Raw genomic sequence first — 20,890 nt, forward strand, 5'->3', positions numbered from 1 at the left:
CTCCCAAACGAGAGGAGTAGCGCTAAATTCGATAGTGATAACTCGGATTAGGGTTCATGTGGACGGAAATCGACGTTATTGGCCTCCGGGCGGCATCCCAGAGTGCAGCACTGACCGCTCTGGACAGCAATCTGAACTCGGATGCAGCGGGCAGGTAAACAGGAAAAGCCCCGCGAACTTTTGAATTACATTTCCTGCTTGCCCAGCGTGGAGCTCTGATCAGCACGGCTGGCGATGCAGTCTGAAATCGAAAAAGAGCTCCAGCATAGACCGTACGGGAGATACTAGGTCTGATCGCTGTATGGGGAGACAAATCTGTTGTATCCAGCTCCGTTACAGAACACGAAATGCCAAAGCGTTTGAATAAAAAACTCCAGGATACACAGCGCTGCGTGACAAGCGTAACGGGAAGCCAGAGACTCAAATGGACGCTCATGAAGGGAGGGAGGGGGTACTGAGGACTCCAGCTATCCCACAGTCCACAGCAGTCTCTGAAAATTATTTGCATTCTTGGCTGAGCTCCCAATGTCTGTAGGTTCAAACACAGTGTCTGGCGTGGTTCAGGGAACAGCTCCTCAGTTTATTTCCCCCCCCCACCACGTGAAAAAAAAAAGGGAAAGATTGCTGTGCTATGGCGTTTGCTCAATGCACTCCGCGAAAAAGGCGCCAAAGGGTTGTCTGCTGCCTTCACAAAGGGAGGGGTGAGGCTGTACCCAGCACCACCCGGGGCAGTGTTTTCTGCCCCATCAGGCACTGTGCTCTCAACACGGAAGTGGGAACTATGGGATAGCTGAGGAACAGCTACCCACAGTGCACCGCTCCTGAAATCGATGGTAGCTTTGGACCATGGACGCAAACAATCGATTTCGGGATCCCACTGTGGACGCGCTAAACCGATTTTATTAGATCTGTTTTGTAATATCGGTTTAAGCTAATTCGAAATAATCGTGCAGTGTAGACGTACCCTCAGGGGGTAACTTATTCATGCCCCTGAGCGAAGCAAGTTATACCAATGAAACCTGTCAAGCCCATGGATTTAGCAGGATTTTTTGAGGGAGTTGCTGTAAATAAAGTCAAGGGCGTACACCTTAAATGATTGAATCCATTTTTCCACAAGGCTTCCTTCATAAAATGTGAAGTTTTATGTGACATTCTTTTATAATGACCCACCGTATCTGGCTTCATACAGTACACTTTAAAAAAAAAAATAAAAAATCTATGTTGGAAACCTATTCCCTGAAGTTGAGCCATGAAACAGACTACTAACAAAATAGTTTGTTTCTAAGCATTTCCTTGGCATAATTATATTGTGAAGGCGGGGGCAGTGGAAACCCTCTGTTCCTTGCTGGCACATTTTTCTCAAATAAAGGAGTTACACAAAACTCATGTGAATGAGAAATTGTGCTGCAGGCAGAGAGGGGAAAATACATTATAACAAACTGCATTGCTTCTGTATGCACTGGGATTGCTATTATGCAATCAGTAGGGTAGTATCTGGGGTAAATTTTAACTCTCACCAATTTCAACAGAAGGTGGTCAAGCAGCTTGCAGATCCCCAGCTGACTTGGAGAATTGACCCTGGAAAAAAATTGTGATACTGCATGTTGTTGACTATATTTTTAAGAAAAATATTAGTTTCTCTGCTAAAAGGAGAATAGCTAATGATGAGGTTAACTTTGCGGTAGTCAAAGACAGTTCAAAATTGCTGACTCCTTTTGTAAACTCTCAGTGGACTTGCTCCATTCTACTTCTCTGTGCCTTCACCCAGTATCCTGTTCTCTCATTTGGCTCCTTCCATCTCCTTCCTACAGGTAACCACAGTTGTGGATTGCTCCCTGGTGCTGCCCAATCTGACAATCTTTCCCTTTTTCCAGGCTACTGAGTCACCTCCCCTCTTTAAATCTTCACCCTGCAACCACTGCATCTGTTAGGGCTTGTAGAGCACAACTTTCCTCCCTGCTGAAGACAAGTTGGCAGTGTGGTGTCTCTTGGAGGAGACCTAAAGTAGAGGTTCTAACTCTAATAAAGGTGTTACGCTGACAGCTTGTTGTCTTTAGCGCTTTAGTGGCAATTGTCAAAAACACAGGCATGCGAATCTCACTGTCCTGACAAATAATATGCGTGCATTCTGTTTACCTAAATTAGTTGCAGTTGGGTGCAGTAGTTTTCATTTGCTGTCCTAAATAGTTCTACGGGGTTGCAGTGGCTGCATTTATATACAAGATGAAGTGATTCTTGGTATAACTTTTTAATATAAGCTTGTTTAAGTTCTTTGAGATCAATCTGTGTAAATGGAAGTTCTGCCCTGAAAACCAATTCCTCTTCGCTTTGGTTTGATGTTCTCATTAAAGCATTTGACTGTTTCGGTTTCTGAAGGGCTGTCTACCACAATAAATTGTGTCGTAGTATTATAAGGGCTAGATTGTAATTGCTGCTGCTTGAGGGTGGGAGATTTGCTAATTGGAAATTTTTTGAGGATGGTGCAACTTGCTTCCTCCATTCCTTTGCATCTGGTGTGCTTGGCACATGAAGGTGAGGCACATCCCCGGGGCTGCACGGAGAGAGTAATCCCGAGTGCATGGGTTGTGGCTGTCACTGGTCCTTATGCAAGGGATAGGGAAGTTCCTTGTCTTCTCCCATCAAGCACCTGTGCAAAAGTCCATCAAAATCTAACTCTTAATAGGAATTTTTGTTAAATTAATTCAATTTAAACAGTAGAAACATAATTAGAGAGTGAAATTCAAGCTTTACCCACATGATCAAAACTCTTACCAAACGAGCGATAACATTCTTCTTTAGTTAAACTTGCCTGGTATTAGATCCCTGATCTAATAATAATAAATATAGTACATCTTCATTTAGGAGCCACATGTAATAACTTTCCCCCGTGGCTGCACTTGAGAGGTGTAGCTATTCAAGGTGGCTTTTAAATGAGGCTATTGGTCTACATAAGTGGGTTTGTTTGTTTTTATTTTTAATAGCTGTGAGACAGTGTAGGTACACAGTAGATGATTTTCTAGTTAGCTACTGTGTCTTGGTTTGAACAGCTTGCGTTTCCACCACTTTTGAAAACTTGGCAGATGAAACAAAAGTATCAATTGAACTAGTCTCATTAGAAGGAATAAAAATAAACGTGCTGCTTTTGTTGTTGAATAGTTACACTGTTATATTTCTGGTTCACCTGGAATCCTTTGCTGGTTCAATGTGGAAGGGCTGAGGGTTATATACCGGTGGCTTACCTTTTTTACCTTTATGACCAGTTTTGTCTCATTGTTTCCTCCTGCTTTCCCTGTCTGTTTTAGCCATCTGTTGTCTATAGTCTTATACTTGGTCCCTGCCCCAAAGAGCTTACAGTCTTTTTGTTATATTAGTGCAGTTCCTAGCACAATGGGGCCATGGCCTCTGGATGCTGTCATAAAACTAATAATGAGCTTAATCATGAAGGGTGCCAGACTGACATCTGTGGAGGGTGACAATCGCTAGCCACAGGATAGGTATAGCATAGGTGGCAGCCATGCCAAATTCCCCACATTGCCTACACCTGCAGTGGTAATAAAATAGTTCAGTATCCATGCACGTTCAGTCTATTGCCTTTCTGGAGTGAATGCCAGATGTGGTGGAGGGGTGGTTTCTGTAGGTGTGGTGGACATTGTCCATTGAGAAGTGGGCCTCAATAACGCATTTCACATATTAAAAGATTGCCCAAAAATCCATTGGCTGTACATTTTAATCATTACATAATTCTGTTGGATTTGAATTGGTGACCTAAAGCTGAAAAGCTCCTGTATCCCATCAGCAATCCCCTGAGCCATCCATTCTTCCTGCTTCCTTTTTTGAAAAATTGTGCATTTTGTTCAAAAGAAATATCGTCAGAGCTTTCAGTCATTTCAGTTTGATACCACAATATTTGAAAACCTACTCTTAGAGGGGGAGGCTTTATTTTCTGTGGTCTAAGCAGAGCCTACTTTTCCTCCAGATATGAAAAATAAATTGTGAAACTTTTGGGGTTGTGTACACAGTGCATCATTGGTATTCCACCTGAGAGAAAAACAAATCTGTTGTTGCAAGACACTGACCTCTTTAGAGAAGTAGATAGATTGAAAGCTAATGACAATTTTTCTCTGAGGATAATGCTCTATAATAGTTTAAGTGGGGTATTTAATACTAGTGGCTGCATCTTTACTTATTGCTGAAATAAAATGCACCTCTACCTTGATATAACGTGGTCCTCGGGAGACAAAAAACCTCACCGCGTTATAGGTGAGACCGAATTATATCGAACTTCCTTTAGTTCCCCCCGCATTCCTTGTTCCCTGACCACCCCTTCCAGGGATCCCTGTCCCCTGACTGCTCCGACCCCTATCCACTCACATGCGGGAAGCAGAGTGACACGGCCCCAGCCTGCTCTGCTTTCCTTGCCCTGGCCCCAGCCGTGTCAGAGCTTTACCACGTTGTACGCAAACCCGTGCTATATCGGGTCGCGTTATATCAGAGTAGAGGTGTATTGCAATGGGTATAAGGAAAGTTCTTGAGTAAAACAGATCAAAACGTTTCTAGCAGCAATGGGGGAAGATTTTGCATTCTGGCATCACAATGAGGAAATGATAGTTTATAAACTACCAACGTAAATAAAACCTAGTGCTGTTTATCTGCCAGCTTTAAATATATGTATGCAGTGGTGTTGTAGCTGTATTGATCCCAGGCTGTTAGTGAGACAAGATGGATGAGGTAATATTTTTTTTATTGAACCAACTTCTCTTGGTTGGTGAGAGGCACAAGCTTACAGTGAGCTCTTCTTCCGATCTGGGAAATGTACTCAGTATCACAAGATGGAAAAGATTGTTTAGCATAAGTAGCTGACACACATTTCAAGGGACCCTTCAAGGTGAAGTGGCCTGTCAGCACCTCACCAAAGACATTTCCCCAGCCTGGCAGCTGTGTGTATAGGCAGCATGGTTTGGTGATTGGAATAAGAAAGTGGGGCAGGCACTTCGGGTTCTACCACTGTCCTTTGTAGTGATTTGACTGTGGGCCTGCTTCTGCAGGATACTGAGTGCTTGCAAGGTCCAGCACATTGCAGAAGATGCTCAGTACCTCACATGATAAGGCCCTGCGTGGTCACGGGAAAGTTATTTAACATGTTCTGTGCCTCGTTTCCTCACCTGTAAAATAGGGATAATACTTTCCTGCCTCACGGGGGTATCTGCATCTTAATTTGTTAATGTCTGTGAAACGCTTTGAGCTGCATGGGTGAAAGGCACCTAGACATGCAAATATCCATGGTTCAATTTACGCCATGCTCTTGCTGGCCATCGACCTTCCTACTGAGATCTTCACTTGTTGTGCTCCAATCAATATTTCTCAGGAGCCTGTTTTCCCCTATCCTCATATGTTCCCAACCAAGATCCATTTCCCTGGCACATCCTCCCACAAGCTGTCAAATCCTTCTCCTTGCATGAGAGGGACTTGGGGGGAAAAAACAGCCCCCCAACCCCTCTTACCGAACTACTGCTTTCTCCTCTTAGGAACAAAAGGACCCTTGCATAATCTACTCTCCAGGACAGGAGTCTGGGGAAAGAATCCTGCTCCAATTGGCTGAGGGGGCGGAGGGACACTAGATTCTGGTGTTCCCATAGTCAGTCTGCACAAGGGGCCCTCTCCAGACCACATCCCTTGTTGCATCCTGTTCTGCTGCTGCTGTTCACTGACCTAAATTGCATCCATAACTACTGGTAGCTATAAGAAGGGTGAAACTAAGTTCTAACTACCTATCCCATTATATATGGTCAAATATGTTGGGAGAATAATGCTAACTGTGTGTGGGGAGTGGGGATGGAGGGGAGGGAATAACCCACAATGCTCTCTTGTTCTGGAGGAATAAGAGAACACTCTCAGTTCCAGGGGCTGAGGAGATGAAACAGAACAGGTCAGGTGGCGGTGATGGGTTTATTTTGTAATCTAATTGTGTCTGTTTAAATTGTCTGGAAAATAACTTGCTGAGTGGAAATAGTGTTTTCAGGATTATTTAAAATTCACTGTTGGCCATTTGTATATCGGAAGCTTATGTGCTTATCAGTACATTTAGAGTTAAAAAATAAAACAAACCTGGAAGTGCAGTTTTACTTGGCAACAGTACATCTCTATTGTAATGCCATTCAAACGAATGAGGGCCCTGAGTCAAGTCAGCAGAACTATACCAGAGATGAATTTATCTCTGTATGTCTCCAAATAAGACACAAGGGAAATGAAGGATAGACTCTTCAGCGGTTGTGGAAGGAATGGAGTAAAATTGGAGTCAGCAAGGTAAAACACTGTGGCCACATCCTCATATCAATTAAAGCATTTTCCTTTTGTAAAGTGATTATAATGGGGCTTAAACCCATAGTCCTTTCTCAGAGAAAACTCTTGTTAATTCTGACTTTTGGACCCCAATAGATCAGGCATCAATTAAAAGATTTTGAGCGACTCCTGGAATTTCCACGGGGGTTGCTTACTGTTAGCTTCTCTGTTAACTCTGCAGGTTGTAACCTGCACCCTGCTTGTCATATGATTAGCAAGATCAATGAATTTAGTCAAAGTGGTAGCAGCAAACTTGATGGAAGGTTAAAAAAAAAAAAAAAAAGACAAATAATTTTCATCATTTTAATTTATACTACAGAGTATGTCTTTTTTGCATAACTGGAAGAGATGGGAGATCTCTTGGATAATGCATTTGACGTGACTAATTACCGCCTTATTTTTACAATCGAGAGAGTTGGGGCATGAGGTTTTGTAGTCAACTTTACACTGGACTTTTGGGTGAAGATTTGGAAGATGAATTTTTAATTTCTGCATCTTTCACCCATTGTTCATTGGAGAATTATGCAGAAAAAATAATCAGCATAATTTTGGTATTGTTTTTGTAAAGTTGAGTTAAAACAACAAGTTATATGATTCTGTATTACAGCATAATGTAAATGACACAATTAGTGTAGAAGAGCACTTTAATTTTAGAGTTGACTCAGTCAGTGATTAATATAGAAATTAGTTACATTTTTTCCGAGCATAGGTCATGTCTAGTTTCACTTTTAAACTCTGAACAGTCAGTTTCCCGAAGACTTCATTTAAATGATTTGCAATTTTATTTTCATCCCTATTACACATGTTTATACCAGACAGATCAGTTAATGTAGCACTTACCAGTATTCTCTTTTGACAGTGTATAAGAAGTCATGTAGCTTAGTATGTTTTTGATGCAGTTTTCTGAAGTTAATGTCCATAACTCACATTATGAATTGAGGACCATTTCCTTTTCATATAGACAAAAAATAATCAAGAGTCTTTAGAGTAAAGGTTGAAAAATTCCATGTTGTGTCTTCTTGGTCAAATGGCTTTGCCACTCTGTCTCAGCTTCCTCATCTGCAAAATGGGGATAACAATACTTATATCACAAAGGTATACGGGAGGCCTAATTAATGTTAGTGAAGTGCTTGGAGATGCTTTAGATGGAAAGTATTAAATGAATGCTGTGTATTACTAAACTCATTTCTTGATACCCTAGGCCGTAAGGTAGGGATTTTTGTCAGGGTCTCTATGTAGTGTGTGACGGGGTATCTTGTGCTTTCCATACTGAAAAACCAGGTACTGACGATGGAGTTCCAACTTTTTACACTGAATTAAACTGGCAATTTAATGTTACCTGTTTGTGTTTTTGTAATTTTAAATGCTTAATTACTGTAGCTTTCCCATAACTCATTGCAGTAAATTATGAATTTTGAAGTTGGAAACTTGCTGAACAAACCGGCTTCCTGAACATCAAAGAGAAGCCAAATCACAGAATGTGTAATTGAATTTTGAACACACAAACCACATTCACTAGATATTGTTTGCAGTAGCAATCGGATGTGTTGTCTCGCATGATGCAGTCTCACATGATATCCTTATCGATAAACTAGGCAATTACAATTTAGATGGGGCTACTATAAGGTGGGTGCATAACTGGCTGGATAACCGTGCTCAGAGAGTATTTATTAATGGCTCCCAATCCTGCTGGAAAGGTATAACAAGTGGGGTTCCGCAGGGGTCTGTTTTGGGACCGGCTCTGTTCAATATCTTCATCAACGACTTAGATGTTGGCATAGAAAGTACGCTTATTAAGTTTGCAGATGATACCAAACTGGGAGGGATTGCAACTGCTTTGGAGGACAGGGTCAAAATTCAAAATGATCTGGACAAATTGGAGAAATGGTCTGAGGTAAACCGGATGAAGTTCAATAAAGACAAATGCAAAGTGCTCCACTTAGGAAGGAACAATCAGTTTCACACATACAGAATGGGAAGAGACTGTCTAGGAAGGAGTATGGCAGAAAGAGATCTAGGGGTCATAGTGGACCACAAGCTAAATATGAGTCAACAGTGTGATACTGTTGCAAAAAAAGCAAACGTGATTCTGGGATGCATTAACAGGTGTGTTGTAAACAAGACACGAGAAGTCATTCTTCCGCTCTACTCTGCGCTGGTTAGGCCTCAACTGGAGTATTGTGTCCAGTTCTGGGCACCACATTTCAAGAAAGATGTGGAGAAATTGGAGAGGGTCCAGAGAAGAGCAACAAGAATGATTAAAGGTCTTGAGAACATGACCTATGAAGGAAGGCTGAAAGAATTGGGTTTATTTAGTTTGGAAAAGAGAAGACTGAGAGGGGACATGATAGCAGTTTTCAGGTATCTAAAAGGGTGTCATCAGGAGGAGGGAGAAAACTTGTTCACCTTAGCCTCTAATGATAGAACAAGAAGCAATGGGCTTAAACTGCAGCGAGGGAGATTTAGGTTGGACATTAGGAAAAAGTTCCTAACTGTCAGGGTCGTTAAGCACTGGAATAAATTGCGTAGGGAGGTTGTGGAATCTCCATCTCTGGAGATATTTAAGAGTAGGTTAGATAAATGTCTATCAGGCATGGTCTAGACAGTGTTTGGTCCTGCCATGAGGGCAGGGGACTGGACTCGATGACCTCTCGAGGTCCCTTCCAGTCCTAGAGTCTGAGTCTACATCCTATGATGCAGCATGGGAGTTGTGACCTGTTTCTCTCCTACCATCCCCCCAACGTTCAAACTTTTGTAGTGATAAGTAGCAGTATACAAAATACCAGTGGTTTTGGTCACAGGGCTTCATGCGTACATTAAGTTTAAGTCATGAGGAATGCGCTCTGAGCATTAGTTTCACTCTAAACTTCGGGTTTGAAGGAATGCAGAAACCCCAAGTGAAATTCAGTTCCAACTCTAGCATTTCTGTCAGCCCAGATTCAGTTGAAAGATGAACAATCCTTATGCTAAGCTTGGGCTTCTAGTGAAACCCACTGGCAGGCAGGCTTTATGGGCATTTGGCTTTTTGTTGTGCATACTTCTACTGAAGACAAAAATGTTGCTCCAAGACTAGAGGGTCAATATTTTACATATCATTACAATTATATGATCTTAAACTTCTGTCACAGCATTACTAAGAGATTCATTATATGGTCCCTCTGCTGGCTGGGCAGCAGGAGCTGGAAACATTTCTGGAAGTATACTGACTTTTTGATATTTGGTAGGATTAGGTGCTGCGTGTCAATATGGTGAGCATGTTGGATTTGTTCCAACAATAATCCTATTAACTTCAGTTCAAAACAGTGTTTGGCTTAATGCCCCGTTGTATGAAAATTATACTGCAGTAATAGATATTTATCATCCATGAACATGGAGTTGACTTATTTTTTGCTGGGCTTCCCTGAAACAGGAAAATGAACATTTCTTCAGTTTTGCTCTTTGACTATTTAAGGCCTTAGTATAAATCCGTGTGTGCTGCCTCAACCTTGGTGCATAGTCATCGCTGATGAAAACTACTGTATGACAATTGAGTGGCATAAGTAATAAATATACTACTAATAATTATGTATTATTACTGTGCTGATTGCTTTAGAAATATATATAGAGGTATTCCTTTCCCTTGATTTAAAAAGAGAGCCCCTTAAAAATATCTGGTGGTTTAATGCGAGACTAAATCACAAAAAAAACTAAATATGAAGAGGAAAAACAGAGAGAAGAGGAAAAAGGTTCCAAAACTCTTCTCCACAGCTTTCAGTATAGATCAGGATAAAAAATAGCAGTAGTAGTATGGTTGTTGGGGAAGTATCTGTCAGTCAAAGCTTTTCAATTCAAGGGCTGCTTTACGTTGGTTATATATGAAATACAATATGTACTGGGGATGTGGTTGTTGTTGAGGAGGTTAAAAAAGGTCATCTATGATGTGAAACTCTCAGAAGCTGTGTAACCCCCCTGGGATCTTGATGAGGAAGAACATCTCCTATGGGACAGCTCCTTAACTACATTGTCCTCGTCACCCAGTTGCTGTAAGTAAAGGCAGGTTCTTCGGAGGAAAAAGCTCCTCCTCTATATCCTAGCGGTGGGCGGAGGTGTTAGTCTGGGGGGATGCGATGGAATGGGCTGTGTGGTCTAAAGACTTGTCCTGGGTGGTATCTCTGAAATGGAACTGCTGCCAAGCAGTAGAGATGGGGGCCCATCAGGCTGAAGAACACCCCATCTCTCTGAAAACAGGAGTGTTATCAAAGGAAAAAAGCCCCAGAGGACCCCCATGCACCCCAAACATGCCCACATTTAAAAAAAAAAAAAAAGAGAGAGAGAGAGAGAAAAGGATCAATTATTCCTTTCGCCAAAGGTCCCACCAGTGGGGTGAAAAAGTCTTTAATGCACCTACATCTCACGCACTTCACAAGAGAGTCAGAATCATTATCCTCTTTAAAGATGCTAGGGAACGAGGCCCACAAAGGGAAAAGCATGAGCTGCTGCAGGGTAGGAATCTATTTGCATAAGTTCGCCTGCTGCCAAAATAACTCCATGACATCTATCCAACAAGCAGATATTGTTCGTCCTCCCATTCCAATGCACAGCTGAACTGCAACCGCCAGTGTGAGTGATAGTCCATTCACAAAGGCGTATGTTCTTGCCACATGTAAACCCAGTGTTGAAATTTAGCCTCATAATTTCAATGCCGCGATCTCATAGTGTCTATCATTAAGTTGGAAAGTGCTTGGATCGGGCTGAAGGAGGCGTATAAATGTAATTTTTAAAGGTACAATTTTTCTTTCTGTGCTAATGGAATTGCAGACTATTTTCAAAGATTCATGGAGTGTCCAGAACACATCTTTTTAATAATCCACACTTGGACAGTAATGAATGGGTGGGCAGGAAAGTAACTGGAATTGTCTATACCCATTGAAAGACTAATTCATCCCTCTATCAGGGGTGGCCAAACTTTTTGGGCCGAGGGCCCACATCTGGTGGGGAAATTGTAATGCCAGGGCTCGGGCAGGGGGTTGGGGTGTGGGAGGGTGTGCAGGGTGTGGGATGGGGTGTGGTGTGCAGGAAGGGGCACAGGGCAAGGGATTGGGGCAGAGGAGGCGGTGCGGGGTGTATTGGGGGCTCAGGGAAGGAGGTTGGGGTGAAGGAGGGGGCTCAGGGCAGGGTGCAGGAGGGCTGCAGACTGCGGGAGGGGGCTTGGCAGGGAGTTGAGGTGCACAGGTTGCAGGGTGCAGCAGGGAGCTCAGGGCAGGGGGTTCGGGTGCGAGGTGCAGGCAGGCGGCTTAGGGCAGGGAGTTGGGGGGTGGGGTGCAGGTGGGGTTCGGACTCTGCATGGCACTGCTTACCTAAAGTGGCTCCAGGGTGACAGTGGCGCGCACCGGCGCCAGGGCAGGCTCTGGACCCATGCTGCACCTCTCCAGGAGGCACTGCAGCCCCTGGGGAAGCAGGGGCAGAGAACTCTGTGTGTACTGCCCTTGCCGTGCCTCCAGGTACCTCCCCCGAAGCTCCCATTGGGTGCAGTTCCCTGTTCCTGGCTAATGGGAGCTGCGGGGGCAGGTGTCTAGAGGCAAGGACAACTCACGTAGCCCTCTGGCCGGCCAGCCCCCCCTCTCCCAGGGGTTGCAGGGAAGTGGTGACGGCCGCTCTGAGAGCAGAGTGGGGCCCATGGCGCGACGGGGGGCAATCCCATGGGCCAGATTCGGCCCACAGGCCGTAGTTTGCCCACCCCTGCTCTATTCTGTAGTGGAAGGAAGTCAAATAACTTTTTATATTTTAAAGAATTTACCTTTCTTTAAAAAAAATATCTTGCACCAGGAATAAAAGTAAATAGGTCAACCTAGCCTGATTAATTGGTAATGAACAGATCTAAAACAGACTACTGCATTCCAGTCTTCCAGATAACATACTCCCAAAAATGCCTTTGAAGGAGAGCTTACCACAGGTACAAAGATGAAATTGAATCAGTCTGTGCGTCACAATTTGGTACAAAACAGTTAAATTGCAGCCAACGCACACTCCTAAATCAGTCTTTCAGAGCCTTGCTCCTTGGATTGTAATTCCAGTGCCATTTTTAGCTTTTCCTTTGTCCAGTAGCTAGTGCTGTCTCCATAGTCTGCAAAAGAAATGAGTGCTCATAGCATAAAACCCTCAGTTTGGAAAGGTGAAGTAGAATTACAGACATGTGAAGATGCATTGGTTTGAGTTAGTTCCCTGTTTTCTCCCTGGTTAATGGGGTTAAGGGCTGGAAAGGACACCAGATTTGAAGTCTTGCGTATCGGTTCAGTTTTCTGAGTAATGTGTAATCATGTTTGTGTTGTATTACTGTCTCTGCCTATTACACTAAAAGGGATATATTAGAAGAACTATGTATTGTATCTTTCTCTGTGTTAGGTCAAAAACTATCATTAATTTTTCCACAAATTTTATGGCAGGGTTACCTTACCATTTTTTTTAACTGAGAAACACAGGATCTGAAATTCTTTAGTGAATTCTAGCAGTTCACCCCAAGAAGTAATTTTCTTCTGTGGAGATTTGCTTCTATAGTTTGTCTGCAAATCTCCTTAAATTGCAAGCATCAGGTCTAAAACTCAGCCAATTAGCTCGAGAGAGAGAGAGTGAGTTGTAGAATCTTGATGATTAATACATAACCTTTCTAACATGTATAGAGAGCCTAGCACCGTAATATGTAATAATAAGCCTATATAAATCATATAATTGAGATATTTGGCTAGTGTGTCCTTTTGATGCCATTTTGTATTGTAACAGTGTGTTTACCTTGCACCATGTGGATGCATTTGTTCCCTAGTTTCCATCACTGTGGAGTAACTTTAGCCCTCCAGCTGAACCAAAAAACTCTACCCTTTCCAAGGTAACACAAGTCCAAATACAAATTCCAATCTTCACACAGTCTCCCTGGCTCACAACCATTGCTTGAGGGTTTGTCCATTTTCTCCTCTCTTCTGGAAACAACAGCAACACTCCCTGCTGGTCCCTTACAGTCAAAGTGAGTTCACACCCTTCCTCCTTAAGAGCAACCTTTGGGGCCCTCAACAAAATGACGAAGGTATCAGGTCTAACCACCATCTTTCACCTTCCCCAAGGCCACTGCCCTTCCATAAGCATTGCCTCTTCAGGGTACATTAGGTGGATGGCGATCCAGAGCTATTTTCCCAGGCTCTTTCACTAGCATCTTAAAAAGCTTCCCCCTAAGCTCTTTTCCAGGCCCTCTGATTGTGGGACAGCCCTCTTCCTGATCTCTTTGCCATTAGACTCAGCAGGTTTTGCTGCATCTCCCAGAATTCCCTGTTCTTGGTGTCAAGTATCAGAGGAGTAGCCGTGTTAGTCTGGATTTGTAAAAGCAGCAAATAGTCATGTGGCACCTTATAGACTAACAGTTGTTTTGGAGCATGAGCTTTCGTGGGTGAATACCCACTTCGTCAGATGCATGTAGTGGAAATTAAATTCCAGAGGAAGTGTATTATATTGCAAGCTAAAATCAGACTATTAGAGATAACGAGGTTATCAATCAGTGGAGGAATGAGCCTTTCTAGATGAGTGTGAAAACCAATGGGAAGAAACTTGAGTTGCAACATTCAGCTTTGTAATCCGAACTGAATGGTCAAATGCAGATGAACGAACTCATCAGTTCTCTTAAGTCTGTCTGAAGGTTTTTGCTGCAGGATGGCCCAACCTGAAGACTACTTATGGTTGGCAAGGAGGTGAAGCTGTCCTCACTACAGGTTTTGTATATTGCCTATTCCAATATCCTAAAGTTGTCCATTATCCTGTCCGATAGACTGTCCAGTTGGCCGATGTAGCATAACAGAGGGCATGCTGGCATATTGATGCATATATTTCATTGGGGACGTGCAGGTGAAGGAACTGGTGACTGGTGTGCTGATTGATTAGTCCCGGAATGGTTCGGGGTGTAGATATTGGCAGAGTCGCATGACGTGTTGCAAGGGTTGGTCTCCTGAGTAGAGTTACTTGTGCGGTTGTGCATTACTGGAGAAATGCTTCAAGTTGGCAGATGGTCTTGTCTAGACTGGTCAGCCCTCCAAGCCTATGAAAGTGCAGGATCATTATCCATTAACTGCACACCACACCATAGAACTCCTAACTCAGGAACCATCCATGCAACAAAGCTCAAGCGAACTCGCCCATATATCTACACCCGCGACACCATCACAGGCCTAACCAGATCAGCACACCATCAACCGGTCATTCACCTTGCACATCCACAATGTAATATATTCCATCAAGATGCACAATGCCCCTGCTGCTGTGTACATCGTGGCCCCTGCAGCAAAAAAACCTTCAGGACCAGATTCAACGAAAACTGCGAGCTCAGTTTCATGCTGCAAATTTGACACCATCAGGCTCAGGATTAAACAAAGACTGTGAATGGCTTGCAACTACAAAAACGCATTTTCTCTCTCCCTTGATTCATCACCTCAACTGCTAGAAGAGGGCCTCATCCTCCCTGATTGAACTAACCTCGTTATCTCTAGTCTGCTTCTTGCTTGCATATATATACACCTTCCCCTGGAGATTTCCACTACATGCATCCGACGAAGTGGGTATTCACCCACAAAAGCTCATGCTCCAAAACGTCTGTTAGTCTATAAGGTGCCACAGGACTCTTGGTTGCTTTTACTATTCTTGGTGGAAACCAGGGGCACAGCACAGTGCAGGACCTGCTACCTGCCTCCCTATTACGTATATTAAAACATTTTAAAATCAGTTAATTACTTCTGTGTTGTGACTTCTGAGGAAATGGCAATCTCGAAAATGAGGTGTATTGAAAACAGTGTTAAAATTGTGAATTGTCCTTTTAAATTCTCTGGGTTCTGATTGCAGAAAGAGGGATTTGTAGGGCAGAGTCAGTTCTGCAGATGTCCTAAAGCAAGTGGGGTGATTGCTGCCCCTCTGTTTTAGGATCAGCCTGCTTTGTCTCTCTGTTTTGGGTTCTTGTGTGTTATTCTTTGTCTTGGAATTCACAATGATAGCATTACATTTCCGCCTTCCAGCAAGAATATCATGTTTTTATCTTGCCTCTCTGTTTGTATGATGTGAAACACAGCAGAAAACAGGGGGATAATTATTTCAATCATTAAAAAAATTGCATCTTTACTTACTCTTTTATGAAATGTGCCCTATTTATCCATAAATTGGGTCACTCCTTGGATTTTTAAAACTATCAACCTCATGCGGTGTTGAGGAAGCTGCACTCGTCCGGTGATCAGCTATCTCCTTTGCTGGTGTGGGAGCAATGAGGCTTCGCTGGTAGCAGGTGCTCGAATGGCACCCTTTCGGTGGTAATGATGGTTGTGTGTCTCAGTGGCTAACTAAGGGCCAGTATTAAAAACCTTGAGCTCTTTCTGTAGGAAAATTATTGAGGTAAGATGCCAGCTAGCCATGTGGAGATGTATTAAATTCTTTTATTTGGGGGCTTCACTCTAAAAACAGGCCCCTTACAAGCATATAAGGTGATAACGGGAGGCTCCGGGATGCACTTCTGAGACCACTAGTCCTGGGTTTAGGGATTCTGAGGAATATGTATAGGTTTATTAGTAAAATTAAAGTAGGTTCAAAAGAAAAAGAAAACTATTTTGAAGATTAATGTAGGCACATAAATTGTGTGAAACAAAATTCAAATGCTCTGATTCATCTTTGTGGTATCAGCTCACAATGCAGTGAAAATTTCTTTTATGTGAAATGTGTTTTAACATTTTTTCCTTCTCTCTAAAGCAGTGAGTGACCATACTGGTGAACAGAAGTGCAGGCTTTGTATGCTCAACCCTGCGTCTGTTGAAGAGGAAATAACTGAAGCCTCTTGCTTTCTGACATATCAGAGTAACAAAGAACATCTTTGATTTACAGAAATAGCCCTTTGAAAGAAACTCAGAAATAACTACAGTGTTTTTAAACAGATGTTAAGGGCACTCCACTGATGGAAGAACAAATTAACCAAAGCTCCATGTTCAGAGCAGAAGTGGGTGAATGCAGCTGTTCTTATTAAAATGAAAGCTTCACCTCAACAGCACATACTATTATTCTTTTCCTTAAGACAGATCTCCATAAAGTCCACCACAGATGAGAAGAATGGATTGGCCTTGGTGCAGTTAGCCCAAGTGAATAAAGCACATTCATGATTCCCTGCCACCTCACACGCTGGGGAAGATTTTTTCTTTCCAGCCTACTTCTTCCTCTCCTCAGACTCTTACTCCCAGCCTCCCCAGGATCAACTGCTGTCTACCTCCTATTGCTGAGTCTTTGGTCTTCCTGCCAAATGAGCAGGCTAGCACATTTCAACCGGCATCGAGCTGCTGGCCCCATTCAGCAGCATGCAACGTCACTGCCTACTGTGCTGCCCTCTGACTCGCTCCTGTGCCTGGGCCCCCTCAATGTGAAGTCACATCCCTACTACAGATCCTCCCAATTAGTGAGGCTTGAGCATCTTACCATCAGTTTAATACACTGGATAAAGACAGCAGAAACAGGGAGATCATTTTCCTTATTATGTGTTTTCCATTTGAGCCCTTTGCATTCGACTAGACACACTCAAAATAACACTGTCAAATAAATTTTTCCCTAGCTATCTCCTGTTGTGTGTGAAGTTCTGCAGTATCCTTTTTAGAAACCTCAAATATTTTTTTCCGCTGAACAGATTTTGTCCCTTTTCCATCTGGCAAATGATTTTTTTCCTAACACTGTGGAATAGAGCTCAAATTAACATAGTTATTCTAGTTCAAAAGCTTGAGGCTCCATTCCTGCAAAGTTATCTGCTTGATCATCCCCTTGTGCCCATGTGAATTCCTGCTGCCTTGAGAACAAGTGTGCATGTGTATGACCTTTTTTTGCAGGATTAGGGCCTGAATCTGTATCTGTCACCTTATCTTGACACAGTGTCTTTGTGCCCTGGTGTTATGACAGAGGTTAGCAGCCCTGGCAGCTCCGGGAAGTGTTTGTTGCATGCTGCAGCACTCACCAGTGCAAAGCTGGATCTACAAAGCAATTTAATGTGTGCTTTTTTCCCTTAAGTTCACTTATGAGGTGATAGATTCATTAGTTGATGATTTCCTAGTGCTTTGACTATGTACATAAAGTACTTGTGTCTTACGTTAAAAATACAATTGACCTCTGTGACACCACGTTCTTGCCTTTAGGAATCAAAGAAATTAGATTGAGAAAAGTCACTTAGATCATTTAGTCCAACCCCCTGCCAGTGTAGATTTGTTTCCTATGTTTGTTTCCTAGTCTTTTTGTCCATTCTAGTTTAAAATAATTTTGGAGCCAATAAGCTTTCACCACTACTTTCAGGAGAAGTATTCCATAGCCTAATACATCTAGGGTGAGCAGATGTCTTAATTTCACAGGGACAGTCCCGATTGTTCGGTCTTTTTCTTATATAGGCTCCTGTTACCACCCCCCATCCTGATTTTTCACATTTGTTGTCTGGTGACCCTAAATACATCTCATTGGCAGTTTCCCCTGATATTCAGTTTAAATTATCGTTCCCTAAATTTCTTGCAATATTCCTAGTTATATCTCCGTGTACCACACACTAGATTTCTTTCATTCCTTTGTGTTTTTACACTTTTTTGAATATTGGTAGACTATCATCTCATGTTACTTCAGTCACCACTTAGTCAAGCTGCATGTATTTAATCTTCTTCATTTTCTTTCCTATGTTGATCCCTCCAGTCTTCTCATCATTTTTCTTGAAGGTTGAGTTCAGACCTGAATACAATATATCAGGAGCGGCCAAACTTACTGGCTATCCGAGCCACGTACAATAATCTTCAGAAGTTCAAGAGCCACAAGACACACACAATTGGCCCTGTGGCGCGGCACCTGCTGGGGTGTGTGGCTTCTGCCCCTTAAACCCCCAATGGGGCTAAGTCCCTTAGGTTCCCCTCCCTGCAGTGCAGAAGCCCCTAGTCCCATCACCCCGCTGCAGGGAAGAAGCCTGAGCTCTTCTTCTCCCCGGTCCCCTGGTCCAGTCTGGTAGGTGGGAGAATGGGGAGGTCCGCGGGGGCATCTTTTAACTTTAAAAGAGCTGCATGCGGCTCACGAGCCACAGTTTGGCCACGCTTGCAATATATCTAGATGTGGTTGCAGCAGAGCCACATAGAGACAGGCTATGTATTATCACCCTGCTGCTCAGTGATGTGTGTAATCTTTTAACATACACAGCCCAAAGTACATGTATATTTTTACCTATTATACCTCAATGGAAAGTCATGTCTAATTTACTGTTTCTTACATTATCCTCTTGTGGGAGTGTAACAAAGCAGCCTTTGGCGGGACATTACTGAGAGTATCAATTCAGGACAAATTGCTTGGAGAGGGGCAGTGACAGCCCAAGGCTGGGGTTCCTTCACTACGAAGGCAAACCAAACCAGGCAAACAGAGAGGACTTCGGTTTTACCCCACTGGCTAACCAGAAGTCGTATAAGCAATTCCCTCAGACACTCCAGTTTCCCAGTATCACCACCAACACCACTCCTTGTGGGGATGAATGGTTATGAAAACCAATACCCCAGTAAAAGAAAAAAGATTCTATTGATCCCAAAGGACCAAGCCCCATCCCCAGGTCAATATGCCAGTCAGATCTTGCCCACAAATCATGCTGTTGCCAATCTTTTAGAAACTAAAATCTAAAGGTTTATTCATAAAAAGAAATATAGATGAGAGTTAAAATTGGTTAAATGTAATCAAATACATACAACAATTGCAAAGTTCTTATTTCAGGCTTGATGGGATTACTACTGATTTTAACCAATTAAGTCTCTGGAGTACAAACATCCCAGCTCGGATGGGTCATTCAGTCTTTTGTTTAGAGCTTCAGTTTCAAGCATAGTTCCTTCAGAGTTCAGAAGCAGGATTGAAGACAAAATGGAGGGGTTTCCAGGGCCTTTTATATCCTCTGCCATGTGGAAGAAAACCCTTTTGTTCTTACTGTCGAAAATCATAGCTGCAAAATCAGGTTTGGAGTCACATGGGCAAGTCACATGTCCATGCATGACTCAGTTTGCAGGCGGCAGCCCTTGCTCAAATACTATCTTACATGTTCCCAGGAAGGCTCCTCAGATGTGAATTGGAGTCTCCCAAGGGTCCACTGTCAGTTAAGTGTTTTCTTGATAGGGCTATTCTGAGTAAGTGCCCATTCTCAAGAAGCTGACCAAATGCTTCACTGATGCTAGTTAGAATCAAACACATTGAGATACAAGTACATAGCCAATATTCATAACTTCAAATACAAAAATGATACACATACAGATAGCATAATGATAACCAGCAAATTTCAACCTTTTCATGTGCAAAGGAGGTCAAGTAAGGTGTCTTAAGATTTGGTGCAACTATAGGTTGAAACAATGATCTGTACATTCACAGTTCATGTCGATAACGTCACAGTGGGTTCATATAAATAATTTGTTTTATTCAACTAGAGTCTTGTTTTCATGTTTGAAAGAATGTAAAGTCTCAAAGAGAAATTGTACTAAGCCCACTGAATTTCAATGGCTTCATTTTGATCACAAATATGGGGTAGAATCTGTGAGGAGACGTAATGCTGTTTTGAGGAGAAAGTCCATCTGGTGCTCAAGGGACTATGCTGCCGGCATTCTCACTTTCTGACCTGTGGGTCCCCAACTCCGTGATTTGCTCTCTCTAGACCCCTAAGATTAGAGGCAAACCTTTTGCAAAGCACTTTGTCTTCTGTGCCTCACTGCTGTGTCCTTTTGATCATCTTGGCCAGTGGAGAGATGTATAAGGCCCATGGCGTAAAAAGAAATATTAGGAACTAATTTTATTAAGAATTATTAGGAATAAATACAATAACTCATTTCCAATCTGCGTTTCTTGCTTTCTCTACTCTTATTCTTGAGTCTGTTTTTAATATATTCTGGTTTTTCTTCATTTCGTATAAATCTTTCGCCTTTCACTTACATATGACACCCAGTGTTTCTTCTTATCCAGTAACATTTCTGATAGTTGTTTATGCTTAATACGTTACCTCAAACTTTGTGCTGGTTAATAACTCAAGACTTGTTGTTGTTTGCATTTTAGTGTCAAAAGTTTATATGGATCAACTCATTAATCAGCTGTATAGTCTGAAGAGCATCAGTAAAGATCAGCATTAAGTCTCCTTTTCCAGTGCGAGTAATCCTCCAGCCTACTGAATCATCTCATTGTTGGCATCTTTAATGGCCATAGTCATCCTTGTTGCTTGTACATTATCCCCCCAAGGTGCTACTGAATGTTTCCAAAGTTAGCGAAAGTTTTACTGTATAAAATCCCTTTAATGAATTGTAAATTGATATCTTCCTTAGTAGTAATGTTGCCTCCTTTGATTTGCAAAATCTTTTTATTTTGGTATCGCTTAAGGGCCCTGGTCCTCTAATTTATGCAAGTAAATCTTCCATTCAGGTCAGTGAAAGCTTTCCCCTCCGCCCCCCCGCTTTGAGGCAGTAGGACTGGGACCTTAATATGCAGACAGCTGTTATATCACTGTACTGTATATCATATAGAAGACTTCCACATACATCCCCACAAA

General features: G+C 42.6%; 1 protein-coding gene across 11 annotated transcripts in view; it reads left to right on the top strand.

Moving 5' to 3' along the window:
* PPFIBP1 (PPFIA binding protein 1) overlaps window positions 1-20,890 on the top strand; it is a 191,680-nt gene that overhangs the window by 29,286 nt on the left and 141,504 nt on the right. For 10 of the 11 annotated variants that reach the window (XM_032775922.2, XM_032775924.2, XM_032775925.2 and 7 more), the window contains exon 2: window positions 20,404-20,492. The exons of the other annotated variant lie outside the window; for it this stretch is intronic. The gene's annotated coding sequence lies outside the window, so the exon portion shown is untranslated. The remainder of the gene's footprint in view (window positions 1-20,403; window positions 20,493-20,890) is intronic. 11 annotated transcript variants of the gene reach the window in all.

The sequence above is a fragment of the Chelonoidis abingdonii genome, chromosome 1 (assembly GCF_003597395.2).
Source record: "Chelonoidis abingdonii isolate Lonesome George chromosome 1, CheloAbing_2.0, whole genome shotgun sequence".
Lineage (NCBI taxonomy): Eukaryota > Metazoa > Chordata > Testudines > Testudinidae > Chelonoidis > Chelonoidis abingdonii.